The sequence below is a fragment of the Rhinoderma darwinii genome (genome assembly GCF_050947455.1).
Source record: "Rhinoderma darwinii isolate aRhiDar2 chromosome 2 unlocalized genomic scaffold, aRhiDar2.hap1 SUPER_2_unloc_7, whole genome shotgun sequence".
Taxonomy (NCBI): domain Eukaryota; kingdom Metazoa; phylum Chordata; class Amphibia; order Anura; family Rhinodermatidae; genus Rhinoderma; species Rhinoderma darwinii.
The window spans coordinates 170055-185918 of NW_027461731.1; the positions used below are offsets into that span (position 1 = coordinate 170055).

The 15864-nt window shown below is 49.7% G+C and overlaps 4 non-coding genes across 4 annotated transcripts; all 4 read left to right on the forward strand.

The window, feature by feature from the left end:
- Nucleotides 1–4822: 4822 nt before the first annotated feature.
- On the forward strand, nucleotides 4823–5010 carry LOC142682054 (U2 spliceosomal RNA). Its single transcript, XR_012853864.1, has one exon. It is a non-coding gene; the product is annotated as a U2 spliceosomal RNA (small nuclear RNA).
- Nucleotides 5011–6134: 1124 nt separating this feature from the next.
- Nucleotides 6135–6325, forward strand: LOC142681976 (U2 spliceosomal RNA). The gene has a single exon (XR_012853794.1). It is a non-coding gene; the product is annotated as a U2 spliceosomal RNA (small nuclear RNA).
- A 1124-nt stretch (nucleotides 6326–7449) lies between these two features.
- On the forward strand, nucleotides 7450–7640 carry LOC142682050 (U2 spliceosomal RNA). The gene has a single exon (XR_012853861.1). It is a non-coding gene; the product is annotated as a U2 spliceosomal RNA (small nuclear RNA).
- A 7932-nt stretch (nucleotides 7641–15572) lies between these two features.
- Nucleotides 15573–15763, forward strand: LOC142681977 (U2 spliceosomal RNA). The gene has a single exon (XR_012853795.1). It is a non-coding gene; the product is annotated as a U2 spliceosomal RNA (small nuclear RNA).
- The last annotated feature ends 101 nt before the right edge of the window (nucleotides 15764–15864 follow it).

The window sequence follows — 15864 nt, forward strand, 5'->3', positions numbered from 1 at the left end:
CTGGGAGGCGGGGTTTTCAGTGGCAAAGGTGAACCGGTTCATATCTGCGGTGGCGTTTGGTTTTAAGTTACGAGGCTTTCAAGATGTATCTAAGGAATTTTTGGTGCTACAGGCTTTGAAGGGGTTGGGCCGAGGTAGAGGGGAGGCGGATAGTAGAAGGCCTGTGTCGTTTGCTTTGCTTAGCCAAGTAGGGAAGGGTAAGCTGATAGTTTTGTTCGCCCTCCCGGGGTCGGTTATGTGCCCAGTAGAGTGCATGCGGGGTTTTTTAAGCCGCAAGCGGGGTCTCCAGATTTGCCTTTGTTACGTCATGTGGACGGGTCGTTTTGTCCAGGTTTCAGTTTGGAGATGTATTTAAGGAATGTCTGACGGCGGTTGGTGTCGCGGCGGGCTCATATTCATCTCATTCCTTCAGGATTGGCGCAGCAACTGCAGCGGGGCGCTGGGGGTTGGATGATGAAGGGGTGCGGCGCATTGGTCGTTGGGAGTCCAACTGAGTTAAGTCCTATGTCCGCTCCATTTGTTATGAGGTTGTGGTTAACGCTTAAAAAATGTTTTGTATGGCGGTGTCTAATTGTTTTCCATTTCAGATTCGCCTCCGTGTTTGGTGTGGTTGCTGGGTCATTCGTACGTGCACTGGGTCATTCGTACGTGCCCGGACGGTCGCCAGTTGCGCATTCCGCGACAGGATGCGGTTGTGCATTGGCTGGGATTTAGAGGTATGTCATGGAGCAGGGGGTTGGCAGAATTCCAGACATAGGCCCGGCTTGATAGGGTTCCGGAGGTCTTAGTGTTGCACGTGGGTGGGGATGACTTAGGAGTCTGCCCCTTGCGTGAGTTGGTGCGGGATATCCAACACGATATGTTGGGTTTGTGGGTTTCTTATCCCAAGTTGGTGATAGTGTGGTCGGACATAGTCCCGAGGAAACATTGGCGGTTGGCTAGGTCAGTGAAAGAGTCAATAAGGCTCGCATTAAAGTTAATCGGGCGGTGTCCCGTTTCGTAGCAAAAATCGGGGGCATTTGTGTGCGGCACAGGGATTTGGAGTCAGGAGTGGGGAACTTCTGGAGGGGTGATGGGGTTCATCTGACCGAGGTTGGCATTGATCTTTGGAGCTTGGCGATAGCAGAAGGAATAGAAAGGGCGGTGGTGGTGTGGCGGAACTCACAGGCTTAAGGTGGTCAAGGCCTGTTTCGCTGTGGCGGGGGGAGTCCTTGAGGCCAGTCAGTACAAAATGGTGGGGGGGTCGCATCGGGGGTATGCGTCCCCCAAAAAAGGTACATGGTTGAAGACTTCATCGGGTGTTATCCCTTTGAAGTGGTCTTCTGGTAGAAGGTATATCACTTGAAGGCTTCATCGGGTGTTATCCCTTTGAAGTGGACTTCTAGTGGTCGGTATATCACTTGAGGGCTTCATCGGGTGTTATCCCCTTGAAGTGGACTTCTAGTGGTCGGTATATCACTTGAGGGCTTCATCGGGTGTTATCCCCTTGAAGTGGACTTCTAGTGGTTGGAGCCATCTGCAGAGGTGAACGGTGCTTCCGAGCTGGTTTACGGCTGGAGGTAATTGGTGGTTTGCAGATGGCTAATTCGGTGTGTTCTTAAAAAGGAACATCTGAAGGGGCTTCAAGGACTTCCTCTGCTCGGGTTAATGTTAACGTTAAATTGTTATGTACGATTCTGACCCATGTTGGGTCATGTGAATTATTAGGAGGAATTCTCTGGTGGATTCCTAACTAGTTATCCGAATGTTTCGGATTTAAATTGTTTTGATAAAACTGTGAAATTAATAAACGGCTGCTGTGGCCATTTCACATCCAACCTCGGTGTCACGTGTCTTTCCTAAAGGTGGGGGTGGAGGGATAAGATGGGTAAGGGAAGGTTCATTAACACACGACTCTACTTAGGAAGGTCAAGAAGAGGCTGGACGCAGCCTGCAGGGCTTAAGGGGAAGCCTCCATGACCTCACTGGTAGGGAAAGGGTTAATAGGTAAGGGAGAGTTGGAGGGAGAGTTAGGAGGAGGTGGAGGAGGGACAAGGAGGAGTCAGGGGGCCGTTGCTGAGCTTCCCGCTGTTTGCGGCATTGAGCCGGAAGCAGCGGGAGGAGTAACACAGGGAGAGACAAGCTCCCACCCTCCCGCCCTTTGTTTGTTACCCCTGTGGGTCTTTATGTACGTCCGTTTATGAGTGTTGTCTTTGTTTTGTGTGCTTATTTAACATGTTTTTCCTTTTTTCCCGGAGTAGGTTCTGTTGTCATGGCAGCTGGCGGGGGGAGTCCTTGAGGCCAGTCAGTACAAAATGGTGGGGGGGTCGCATCGGGGGTATGCGTCCCCCAAAAAAGGTACATGGTTGAAGACTTCATCGGGTGTTATCCCTTTGAAGTGGTCTTCTGGTAGAAGGTATATCACTTGAAGGCTTCATCGGGTGTTATCCCTTTGAAGTGGACTTCTAGTGGTCGGTATATCACTTGAGGGCTTCATCGGGTGTTATCCCCTTGAAGTGGACTTCTAGTGGTCGGTATATCACTTGAGGGCTTCATCGGGTGTTATCCCCTTGAAGTGGACTTCTAGTGGTTGGAGCCATCTGCAGAGGTGAACGGTGCTTCCGAGCTGGTTTACGGCTGGAGGTAATTGGTGGTTTGCAGATGGCTAATTCGGTGTGTTCTTAAAAAGGAACATCTGAAGGGGCTTCAAGGACTTCCTCTGCTCGGGTTAATGTTAACGTTAAATTGTTATGTACGATTCTGACCCATGTTGGGTCATGTGAATTATTAGGAGGAATTCTCTGGTGGATTCCTAACTAGTTATCCGAATGTTTCGGATTTAAATTGTTTTGATAAAACTGTGAAATTAATAAACGGCTGCTGTGGCCATTTCACATCCAACCTCGGTGTCACGTGTCTTTCCTAAAGGTGGGGGTGGAGGGATAAGATGGGTAAGGGAAGGTTCATTAACACACGACTCTACTTAGGAAGGTCATGTAAGGATAGGAAACAAGGTGTGGCTGTGATTACGGTTGATTTTGAGAAGGCGTATGATAGAGTTGTGCATGATTTTATGTTCAAGATTTTGAGGAAAATGGGTGTACCGGAGAGAATGGTTGGATGGATTCAGTGTTTATACAGAGATATAGGGAGTAGAATCCAGGTGAATGGTTTTCTGAGCAAGAAAGTGAGGATTATGTCAGGAGTTCGTCAAGGGTGTCCATTGTCACCAATTTTATTTGTTTGTGTGATTGAACCGTTGTTGGGTATGTTTAGGCGGGACAAGGTAATGCGGGGTGTAGAAATCCCTGGCAGTAAGGGGAGAGATGTGCGTGTGATTGGTTATATGGATGATGTCACGGTTGTGTGTAAATGTATGGCTGCTGTTAAGCGGGCTAAGTTGCTGATTGAATGTTTTTGTATGATGAGTGGGTTTAAGTTGAATGTGGATAAAAGTGGTTGTAAGTTTTTTGATGAATGGAAGGAAAATGACTTGTGTGGATGGCCAGTGAGACAAGGTGGGGTGGAAGTTCTGGGGGTGATTTTTGACAATGATTTGTATGGGAAAGAGAGTTGGGGGAGAGTTTTAGAACGGGTGAAAAATAAAACAAATTTTTGGTCTTTAAGGACTTTATCGATTGATGGGAGAGTTTTGGTGATTAAATCTGTGATTATTCCAATTCTGTTGTATATTAATTATGTTTTTCCTCCGCCTGACAGATGTCTGGCGAGAATCATCCGAGTAATTTTTTTGTTCCTTTGGAACTCAAAGATGGAGAAATTGAAGCGAGAGAAAGTGGTGAAGAGAAGAGTGAATGGTGGAAAAGGTCTGATGAATATTGAATGTTTTCTGGCGGTGAAGTATGTAAGTTTTTGTATGTCGATCAGTAAGAAGGAAAGTGTGTATGGTTGTATGGTGAAGTATTTGGCTGGAAGGGTGTTACTGAGATATAAATTAATGGTAAGGGATTTGAGGGAGCCAACAAGTTTTGGTACTCCATGGTTTTATATGAGGATTGATAGGTGCATTAGGAGGAACCACTTAGAGAATGTGACAGTGAATGATTGGTGTGAGAGCAAGAAAGTGATGAAAGTTTTGGAGTCAAGAGAGATGGTTGAATGTGTGGCTGGTTTGACTGAGAATGAGAGTAAAGCAGTGTGGAAGAATGTGCAAAGTAAAGAGTTAGTAAACAGGCAAAAGGATCTTGCTTGGATGACTGTGCATAGGTGTTTACCTACGCGCGAGTTTCAACGGAGAAGAAGGTTGGTAAACAGTGAGAACTGCCCCAGGGCAGGATGTGGTAGGTGTGAGAATTATGTTCATTTACTGTGGGAGTGTGAGTATGCTAAGAATGTATGGAAAGGGATGGGTAAATTGATCAAAGGTATAACTGGGGTTGAATTATTGACGTTTAATATGATGATGTTTGGGTTGTGTGGGGTGAATAGAGAGAAAGCTAGGTTGTTGTGGTTGATTGTAAATTGCGTAAAAGAAGTGTTATGGGATGTCAGGAATATCTTAGTTTTTAAACAAAAAGACGTTGAAGTGTATGAGTGTTTGGGCATGATCCGTGGACGTTTATTTCTGTATGTGTTATGTGACCGAAAAAGACTTGGCAGTGATGCCGAAGGAGTCTGGAAATACAAAAAATGGCGGTCATGGCTTATTAATTGAATTTAATGTGTTTTTTTTTCTTTTCTTATAAGAATGGGTTTTTTTGTTTTGTTTTGGGAGGATACAATGTATTTGTGTTTGTAATTTTGGATATGTCTCTTTTGAAATGATGGATGTATCTTTGAATATTTTGTTTTTGTACTTTTCATGACAAATGTATGAAATGTAATCTGACTTTATTTTCAATAAAAATTAAAAAAAAATCTGTTCTTATCAGTTTAATATCTGATACGTCCCCTATCTGGGGACCATATATTAAATGGATTTTTAGAACAGGGAGATGGAAATAGAGCTTGCTCTGTCCACTCCACGCATTGACCTGGTATTGCAGTATTTCCAGGACCGGTGCACCCTTTCCTTATGTGTTTACTAAAATCAGATTCCAAAAGTGCTTTTTGTGTTTGCCATTGTTTTTGTCTTTCGGATGGGATCTCCCCTTTTAATCCCATTATTTCAACACCTGTTGGACAATGCATTTGTACAGTCATGTGTGATAATGAGCTAATTTATTAAATGCAATTAATTAATACATTGCCACCTCTTGTTTTGTGTCGTCTGTGTTTCTGTGTTTCCGGCATTTCACATTGGAACAGCTCATTCACCTTCCTTGTCTTCTCTCCGCCCTCCCTCCTAGGTAGGTTAAAGAGCTGCACCTGAGCCAGCCACTGATTGATGCAGCACCATAGTCAAATAGTGGAGTGGAGTAGGGGAACAGCAAACAGCCATTAAAGCAGCCAGCCCGCCCGCCCGCCCGTCACAATGGACCTACCTGTGTACACTAGATGGATGTGATGGAATGTACTGTGGTCCCTACATTTCAAGAAGAAGTAAGAATTGCAGTTGCAACAAACCCTTGCTTGCCTACAAAGAGAGCAGCAATTTGGATTTGTTACTATGTTACCTGGAAGAATAACAAACTGTGCAAGGATGGAGGTTGTAGGAGCAAGGAGAACAAGTTGTCTGTAAAGTTGGTGGATGCCTATTTTCCATTTTGCAGTCCCTTGTCTCCCTCTTGTGGCCTCCTGGAGGCAACTAGCTGTGCAAAAAAAAGACAGCCTGGGGGCCGGCTGTTGCAGTGTTGCCCTCTCAGGCAACACTGAGTGACTGACTGAGCCGCACCGTCTTATATAAAGTTCAGACGGAACTTTGCACGTGTCATAGTGGAGACCTCAGGAGCCAGAGCCAGCTTTCTGACATCATAATGGGGCCTCAGAGATAAAAGCCTGGGCCCAGGCAGTGTTGGTCAGTGCTGCTCAGCAGGCAGCACTGGACTGGATTAAAGCTGATACAAGGTGTGAAAGAAGAAGGGGTGGCAGTGGGCATGCACTTACTGCTGCTGCTGCTGCTGCTGCTGCCAGTGTTTGCACGGCAGGAGGGCATTTGGGCGTTGCCAGGAAGGCGTTTTTATGTCGATTCCTCCTCTTTCAGCACTGCATTGTGGTGCAAGCAAAAGAAGCAAAACGCGCGGCACGTTCGGGTTATCGCTTCTCGGCCTTTTGGCTAAGATCAAGTGTAGTATCTGTTCTTATCAGTTTAATATCTGATACGTCCCCTATCTGGGGACCATATATTAAATGGATTTTTAGAACAGGGAGATGGAAATAGAGCTTGCTCTGTCCACTCCACGCATTGACCTGGTATTGCAGTATTTCCAGGACCGGTGCACCCTTTCCTTATGTGTTTACTAAAATCAGATTCCAAAAGTGCTTTTTGTGTTTGCCATTGTTTTTGTCTTTCGGATGGGATCTCCCCTTTTAATCCCATTATTTCAACACCTGTTGGACAATGCATTTGTACAGTCATGTGTGATAATGAGCTAATTTATTAAATGCAATTAATTAATACATTGCCACCTCTTGTTTTGTGTCGTCTGTGTTTCTGTGTTTCCGGCATTTCACATTGGAACAGCTCATTCACCTTCCTTGTCTTCTCTCCGCCCTCCCTCCTAGGTAGGTTAAAGAGCTGCACCTGAGCCAGCCACTGATTGATGCAGCACCATAGTCAAATAGTGGAGTGGAGTAGGGGAACAGCAAACAGCCATTAAAGCAGCCAGCCCGCCCGCCCGCCCGTCACAATGGACCTACCTGTGTACACTAGATGGATGTGATGGAATGTACTGTGGTCCCTACATTTCAAGAAGAAGTAAGAATTGCAGTTGCAACAAACCCTTGCTTGCCTACAAAGAGAGCAGCAATTTGGATTTGTTACTATGTTACCTGGAAGAATAACAAACTGTGCAAGGATGGAGGTTGTAGGAGCAAGGAGAACAAGTTGTCTGTAAAGTTGGTGGATGCCTATTTTCCATTTTGCAGTCCCTTGTCTCCCTCTTGTGGCCTCCTGGAGGCAACTAGCTGTGCAAAAAAAAGACAGCCTGGGGGCCGGCTGTTGCAGTGTTGCCCTCTCAGGCAACACTGAGTGACTGACTGAGCCGCACCGTCTTATATAAAGTTCAGACGGAACTTTGCACGTGTCATAGTGGAGACCTCAGGAGCCAGAGCCAGCTTTCTGACATCATAATGGGGCCTCAGAGATAAAAGCCTGGGCCCAGGCAGTGTTGGTCAGTGCTGCTCAGCAGGCAGCACTGGACTGGATTAAAGCTGATACAAGGTGTGAAAGAAGAAGGGGTGGCAGTGGGCATGCACTTACTGCTGCTGCTGCTGCTGCTGCTGCCAGTGTTTGCACGGCAGGAGGGCATTTGGGCGTTGCCAGGAAGGCGTTTTTATGTCGATTCCTCCTCTTTCAGCACTGCATTGTGGTGCAAGCAAAAGAAGCAAAACGCGCGGCACGTTCGGGTTATCGCTTCTCGGCCTTTTGGCTAAGATCAAGTGTAGTATCTGTTCTTATCAGTTTAATATCTGATACGTCCCCTATCTGGGGACCATATATTAAATGGATTTTTAGAACAGGGAGATGGAAATAGAGCTTGCTCTGTCCACTCCACGCATTGACCTGGTATTGCAGTATTTCCATGACCTGCCTAGGTAGAGTCGTGTGTTAACCTTAAACCATACTATCCCCCACCCCCATTTAGTAACGACACATGACACCGAGGTTGGATGTGAAATGGCCACAGCAGCCGTTTATTAATTTCACAGTTTTATAAAAACAATTTAAATCCGAAACATTCGGATAACTAGTTAGGAATCCACCAGAGAATTCCTCCTAATAATTCACATGACCCAACATGGGTCAGAATCATAAATAACCATTAAACGTTAACATTAACCCGAGCAGAGGAAGTCCTTGAAGCCCCTTCAGATGTTCCTTTCAAGAACACACCGAATTAGCCATCTGCAAACCACTAATTACCTCCAGCCGTAAACCAGCTCGGAAGCACCGTTCACCTCTGCAGATGGCTCCACCCACTAGAAGTCCACTTCAAGGGGATAACACCCGTTGAAGCCCTCAAGTGATATACCGACCACTAGAAGTCCACTTCAAAGGGATAACACCCGATGAAGCCTTCAAGTGACATACCTTCTACCAGAAGACCACTTCAAAGGGATAACACCCGATGAAGTCTTCAACCATGTACCTTTTTTGGGGGACGCATACCCCCGATGCGACCCCCCCACCATTTTGTACTGACTGGCCTCAAGGACTCCCCCCGCCAGCTGCCATGACAACAGAACCTACTCCGGAAAAAAGAAAAACATGTTAAATAAACACACAAAATAAAACACAACGCTCATATACGGACGTACAGAAGACCTAAGGAGTAACAAAACAAGGGTGGGAGGGTGGGAGCTTTGCTTCTTGTGTACTACTCCTCCCGCTGCTTCCGGCTCAATGCCGAGAAACAGCGGGAAGCGCAGCAACGGCCCCCCCGTCCCCCCTAGCTCCTCCCCGTCCCTCCTTCAGCTTCTTCACCTTTCCCTCACCTCTTAACATTAACCCTTTCCCTACCAGGACGGTCATGTCGGCTTCCCTCAAGCCTGCAGCTGCGTCCAGCCTCTTCTTGACCTGCCTAGGTAGAGTCGTGTGTTAACCTTAAACCATACTATCCCCCACCCCCATTTAGTAACGACACATGACACCGAGGTTGGATGTGAAATGGCCACAGCAGCCGTTTATTAATTTCACAGTTTTATAAAAACAATTTAAATCCGAAACATTCGGATAACTAGTTAGGAATCCACCAGAGAATTCCTCCTAATAATTCACATGACCCAACATGGGTCAGAATCATAAATAACCATTAAACGTTAACATTAACCCGAGCAGAGGAAGTCCTTGAAGCCCCTTCAGATGTTCCTTTCAAGAACACACCGAATTAGCCATCTGCAAACCACTAATTACCTCCAGCCGTAAACCAGCTCGGAAGCACCGTTCACCTCTGCAGATGGCTCCACCCACTAGAAGTCCACTTCAAGGGGATAACACCCGTTGAAGCCCTCAAGTGATATACCGACCACTAGAAGTCCACTTCAAAGGGATAACACCCGATGAAGCCTTCAAGTGACATACCTTCTACCAGAAGACCACTTCAAAGGGATAACACCCGATGAAGTCTTCAACCATGTACCTTTTTTGGGGGACGCATACCCCCGATGCGACCCCCCCACCATTTTGTACTGACTGGCCTCAAGGACTCCCCCCGCCACCGCGAAACAGGCCTTGACCACCTTAAGCCTGTGAGTTCCTCCACACCACCACCGCCCTTTCTATGCCTTCTGCTATAGCCAAGCTCCAAATATCAATGCCAACCTCGGTCAGATGAACCCCGTCACTCCTCCAGAAATTCCCCAATCCTGACTCCAAATCCCTATGCCTCACGCAAATGCCCCCGTTCTTTGCCACAAAACGGGACACCGCCCGGTTAACTTTTATCCGAGCCTTATTGACTCTCTCCACCGATCTAGCTAACCGCCAATGCTTCCTTGGGACTATGTCCGACCACACTACCACCAACTTGGGATAAGATACCCACAAACACAACAAATCATGTTTGATATCCCGCACCAACTCACGAAAAGGGCGGACTCCTAAGTCATTCCCACCCACGTGCAACACTAAAACCTCCGGAACCCTATCAAGCCGCACATATGTCTGGAATTCCGCCAACACCCTGTTCCACGACATACCTCTAAACCCCAGCCAATGCACAACCGCATCCTGTCGCGGAATGCGCAACTGGCGACCATCCGGGCGGACGTCCGCCCTCAAAGCCCCCCAGTGCACGTACGAATGACCCATCAACCACACCAGACAAGGAGGCGAATCTGAAACGGAAAACACAGTTAGGCACCACCATATACATTTGCAAGCATAAACAACAAAATTACAACATATGGGGGCGGACATAGGACTTAAACCTTTTAGACTCCCAACGACCAATACGCCTCACCCCCTCATCATCCAACCCCCAGCGCCCTGCTTCCGTTGCTGCGCCAATCCGGAAGGAATGAGATGAATATGAGCCTGCCGCAACCCCAACCGCCGTCAAACATTTTTTAAAAACAGCTCCAAACTGAAACCTGGACAAGAACGACCCGTCCACATGACATAACAAAGGCAAATCTGGAGACCCCCTGTTTTTTGTAAAACCACGCATGCACTCTACTGGGCACATGACCGACCCCGGGAGAGCGAACAAAACTATCAGTTTTCCCTTCCCTAATTGGTCAGTTTTTGATCTACGCAACCATACCTCCAACCGATCTGCAAAAAGGCTCACCTCCCCAGATCTCAGCCCCCCTGCCTGTTTAGTACTTGGCGACACCAACTCACCTATTCTAAATGCTCCGAAGAACGCCAACGAGAAAGCCAACCGAAACAAACCCATTTCATCTGAAGAACGACATACCGATGCCAATGAACCACCCAACAAGCCCAGCAAAGCAAACGACACCGGCCTTCTACTATCCGCCTCCACCCTACCTCTGCGCAACCCCTTCAAAGCCTGCGATACCAGAAATTCCTTCGATACATCCCGCAAGCCCCGCAACTTAAGCCCAAACGCCACCGCGGATACAAACCGGTTCACCTTCGCTACTGAAAACCCCGCCTCCCAGGCATCCCCTAACCAATACAAAAGTGCCACCAACCTGTCTCTATCCGTATTGACATCACCCAACTCTCTTACCCACTCCTCCCACTGCCTCCAACAAGCAGCATAAGCCCTCCACGTCGTGCCCGCCAAAGACCTTTGTAACAGCTGCTCTACGGGACCGATACCAGATCCCATAGATGATCCGGACACGCCAAACCAATACGTTCCGCTCCCGGAGCCAATTGCCGAAACCGGTCCCACTGCGAGCGAGAAAGAGCATCAGCAACACAATTCCGTACACCCGGGACATGCACCGCCACCACCCACGCGTTCAGCGACAAACACACCAACACTAAATGTCGCAACAATTGAACTACCGGAGGAGAGGACGCCGTGATGTTATTAATGGCAAGCACCACACCCATGTTGTCGCAGTAAAAACGGACCTTCTTATCCCTGAGCCTGTCCCCCCAAATGGTAGCCGCCACCACGATGGGAAACAGCTCGAGCAGGGCCAGATTCCGCGTCAATCCACTGGACACCCAGCTAGCCGGCCATTGACCTGCGCACCACGGACCTCCCCCGTAAGCTCCAAAGCCACCCGCCCCAGCCGCATCCGTGAAAATATTCAGATCACTCGTATCCTGCGCTGGGGCCATCCATAGCGAGCGACCATTGTACTGGCCCAAGAAGTCATCCCAAACCTGAAGATCAGCTCGGTGCTCCTCCTTGAGCCTCACAAAATGATGCGGCGCCCGCACTCCCGCCGTTGCCGCCGCCAACCTTCTACCAAACACCCTCCCCATCGGCATAATCCGGCAGGCGAAATTCAACTTCCCCAGCAGCGACTGAAGCTCCCTCAACGACATTTTCTTCCTTCTACAAGCCCGTCGCACCTCCAGCCTCAAAGCACCCAGCTTATCCGCCGGGAGCCGACACTCCATTGCCACCGAGTCAATTTCGATTCCCAAGAAACAAATCGTCGCTACCGGGCCCTCCGTTTTTTCCGGCGCCAAAGGGATCCCAAAATCCCTCGCCACCTTCTGCAGGGCATGAAGCAAGTTACCGCAAACCGGCGAACCCCCCGGGCCAACGCACAAAAAATCATCTAAGTAATGGATCAACGAATCGACCCCGGATACTCCCCTCGTTACCCACTCCACGAAGCTACTAAACGCCTCGAAGTATGCACAAGAAAGAGAACACCCCATCGGAAGGCACCGATCCACGTAAAAGGCCCCATTCCAAAAACAGCCCAACAGCCGTTGGCTTTCTGGATGCACCGGCAACAACCTGAACGCCGCCTCGATGTCGGTTTTTGCTAGCAGCGCCCCCGGACCCGCAGCCCGCACTAACCCCACCGCCTTATCGAATGAGGTATAAACTACGGAACACAACTCGTGATCAATCCCGTCGTTTACCGACGAACCTTTGGGATACGATAAATGTTGAATCAAACGAAACTTTCCGGGCTCGCGTTTAGGGACAATACCCAAAGGGGACACAACTAAATCTTTCACCGGCGACTCCACAAATGGCCCCGACATGCGCCCCAACGAAACTTCTTTTAACAACTTTTCCGACACGACTTCCGCATGCACGTAAGCCGATTTTAAATTTCTCCGCGTAACCGGAACCTCATAAGGAGGCGGAGGAATAACAAAACCAACACTAAACCCTTCATAAAGCAACTTAGCCGCCGCCCTATCCGGATACTCATTTAGATAAGGGGCCATCCTTTCCACCCTCACCGGCGACACCCCCTTGACCAGCCCCGTGCTGGTTCCCGGACCTCTTTTTACGCAGACATTTTGCCGCCCCGTGTGATGCACCATTACACTCGGAGCACACGTGCTTGAACTTGCACGTGGCCCCGAACTTACACTGGCCTTCATTGAATTGCCAGCAAAACCCCGCCTTTCCCCCGCCGCTTGGTCCACTCTGACTAGTCTGGCCTCCCTGGCCACCGCTCCCGGGAAAGGGCTGCCTAACCGGAACCGTAACCCGTAACCAGAGAGCAATATCCTTCTGGTCCCACCGAATCGCCGGCCGAACCGCCTTCCGCTGACGGAATTGCTCATCATATCGCAGCCACGCCTGACCCCCATACGCCCTATGAGCCTCCCCAATAGCATCAAAATAACAAAATAACGCCGAACAATTTTCCGGCGCCTTTTCCCCTATCACACTAGCCAATATGGCGAACGCCTGCGACCAATTAACGAACGTCTGCGGGATAAGCCTATACCGCCGCCGTTCCTCCTCGTCCTTTTTACTCTCATCCCGCTTGCTCTTATCCAAATTGAATTTAGCCAGCGGCAAGAGAGAAAAAATTTCAACATATTCATCTTTCCAGATCCGATCACGCACCTCCTGCTTTAAATGCGCCCCCAACGGACCCTCAAAACAAACATACACCTCCCCCCGAGCACGATCGTCCATGCGCACTCGATCGCCGTCCTTCTGTGCCTCAGTCTGCACCGACACCGCGACCGCCTCTCTAACCGCCACCACTGGACGCGCCTGCAACGATCCCACTTCCCTGGGGCCTTCCCAAACTACCGCAGGGGACACTTCCGTTACTACCGGCGCCGCGGCCCTATCCAGGCGCCCCACCAGCTCCCGTAAGCAACCCACTAAATCTGCCAAACCCGCTCCGTCGCGTCCGCCCGCGCCACTACCGGCCCCCGATGCTATGCTAGCAGCCCCCCCGCCGACACCCGACATAAAAATCGCTGGATAAGACAATAAAGGAGTTATACACTCACCGGGCTGCACAGGCGCTGTGTTCCCGTCAGCCGGACCATCCTGACCTCGACGATAGACGTCCAGTTCACCTTCCTCCAGTTCTTCTCTCGCCGACGACTGTCCCTCCCAACGACCTCTTCGGAAAGGGGATGAGGACGCGCTGACCGATGGGCCGGCAACCTGCCGCCCGACCGCCGGGACCCAGACTTCCGACCGGACCTGTTGCCTCGACGTCGCTGCAGATCTAGTCGTCCGTCTAGACGATCCTGACGAAGCCTGCCCCCTGGCCGGAACATCACCATGCGGGGCGGCCGTACCTTGCTCTTGACATCTTCCATCTGATGGGGGAGGGATGACAGGGAGCCCGGCCTGCGACTCCCTGCTTACCGCCGGACCCCGTCGCGGCCTGGGATTCCTGCCAGGACGCAGGGCCTGGGAAGGGGCGGTCCTCCCAGCTGCCTGGCCTGCAGCGTCCGGGATCGGGCTCCCTCTGCGACGCCGTGTCCGCGGGACTACCTCCGGACTCAGGCGCTCTGGAGGTCGGGACCGCCGAGAGGGACGGGTCGACACAGCCTGCATCGCCGTCACCCCTGCTACCGCTCTCTGCCTGCCCAGCGCAGGAGCGGTTGTTGCCGACTCCCCCCCCGCCGCCATAGCCATGCTCGTAGGGGGGCCGGGGGAGGGGAGCCTGTCCCTTACAACAGACCCCGAACGCCGTGCCCGACGTGGCGAAACGGCGTCCGGGATCCGCGTTAATGCAGCCACGGTCTCCTCCAGCCATCCGGGACCGTGGTGCACAGCAGCGGCACGCAGCCGCTCTAAAATCAGGGCCTCTGCCATACTAAAAAGCCGGGCAACGGGGAGCTTTGCTTCTTGTGTACTACTCCTCCCGCTGCTTCCGGCTCAATGCCGAGAAACAGCGGGAAGCGCAGCAACGGCCCCCCCGTCCCCCCTAGCTCCTCCCCGTCCCTCCTTCAGCTTCTTCACCTTTCCCTCACCTCTTAACATTAACCCTTTCCCTACCAGGACGGTCATGTCGGCTTCCCTCAAGCCTGCAGCTGCGTCCAGCCTCTTCTGGACCGGTGCACCCTTTCCTTATGTGTTTACTAAAATCAGATTCCAAAAGTGCTTTTTGTGTTTGCCATTGTTTTTGTCTTTCGGATGGGATCTCCCCTTTTAATCCCATTATTTCAACACCTGTTGGACAATGCATTTGTACAGTCATGTGTGATAATGAGCTAATTTATTAAATGCAATTAATTAATACATTGCCACCTCTTGTTTTGTGACGTCTGTGTTTCTGTGTTTCCGGCATTTCACATTGGAACAGCTCATTCACCTTCCTTGTCTTCTCTCCGCCCTCCCTCCTAGGTAGGTTAAAGAGCTGCACCTGAGCCAGCCACTGATTGATGCAGCACCATAGTCAAATAGTGGAGTGGAGTAGGGGAACAGCAAACAGCCATTAAAGCAGCCAGCACACTAGATGGATGTGATGGAATGTACTGTGGTCCCTACATTTCAAGAAGAAGTAAGAATTGCAGTTGCAACAAACCCTTGCTTGCCTACAAAGAGAGCAGCAATTTGGATTTGTTACTATGTTACCTGGAAGAATAACAAACTGTGCAAGGATGGAGGTTGTAGGAGCAAGGAGAACAAGTTGTCTGTAAAGTTGGTGGATGCCTATTTTCCATTTTGCAGTCCCTTGTCTCCCTCTTGTGGCCTCCTGGAGGCAACTAGCTGTGCAAAAAAAAGACAGCCTGGGGGCCGGCTGTTGCAGTGTTGCCCTCTCAGGCAACACTGAGTGACTGACTGAGCCGCACCGTCTTATAAAAAGTTCAGACGGAACTTTGCACGTGTCATAGTGGAGACCTCAGGAGCCAGAGCCAGCTTTCTGACATCATAATGGGGCCTCAGAGATAAAAGCCTGGGCCCAGGCAGTGTTGGTCAGTGCTGCTCAGCAGGCAGCACTGGACTGGATTAAAGCTGATACAAGGTGTGAAAGGAGAAGGGGTGGCAGTGGGCATGCACTTACTGCTGCTGCTGCTGCTGCTGCCAGTGTTTGCACGGCAGGAGGGCATTTGGGCGTTGCCAGGAAGGCGTTTTTATGTTGATTCCTCCTCTTTCAGCACTGCATTGTGGTGCAAGCAAAAGAAGCAAAACGCGCGGCACGTTCGGGTTATCGCTTCTCGGCCTTTTGGCTAAGATCAAGTGTAGTATCTGTTCTTATCAGTTTAATATCTGATACGTCCCCTATCTGGGGACCATATATTAAATGGATTTTTAGAACAGGGAGATGGAAATAGAGCTTGCTCTGTCCACTCCACGCATTGACCTGGTATTGCAGTATTTCCAGGACCGGTGCACCCTTTCCTTATGTGTTTACTAAAATCAGATTCCAAAAGTGCTTTTTGTGTTTGCCATTGTTTTTGTCTTTCGGATGGGATCTCCCCTTTTAATCCCATTATTTCAA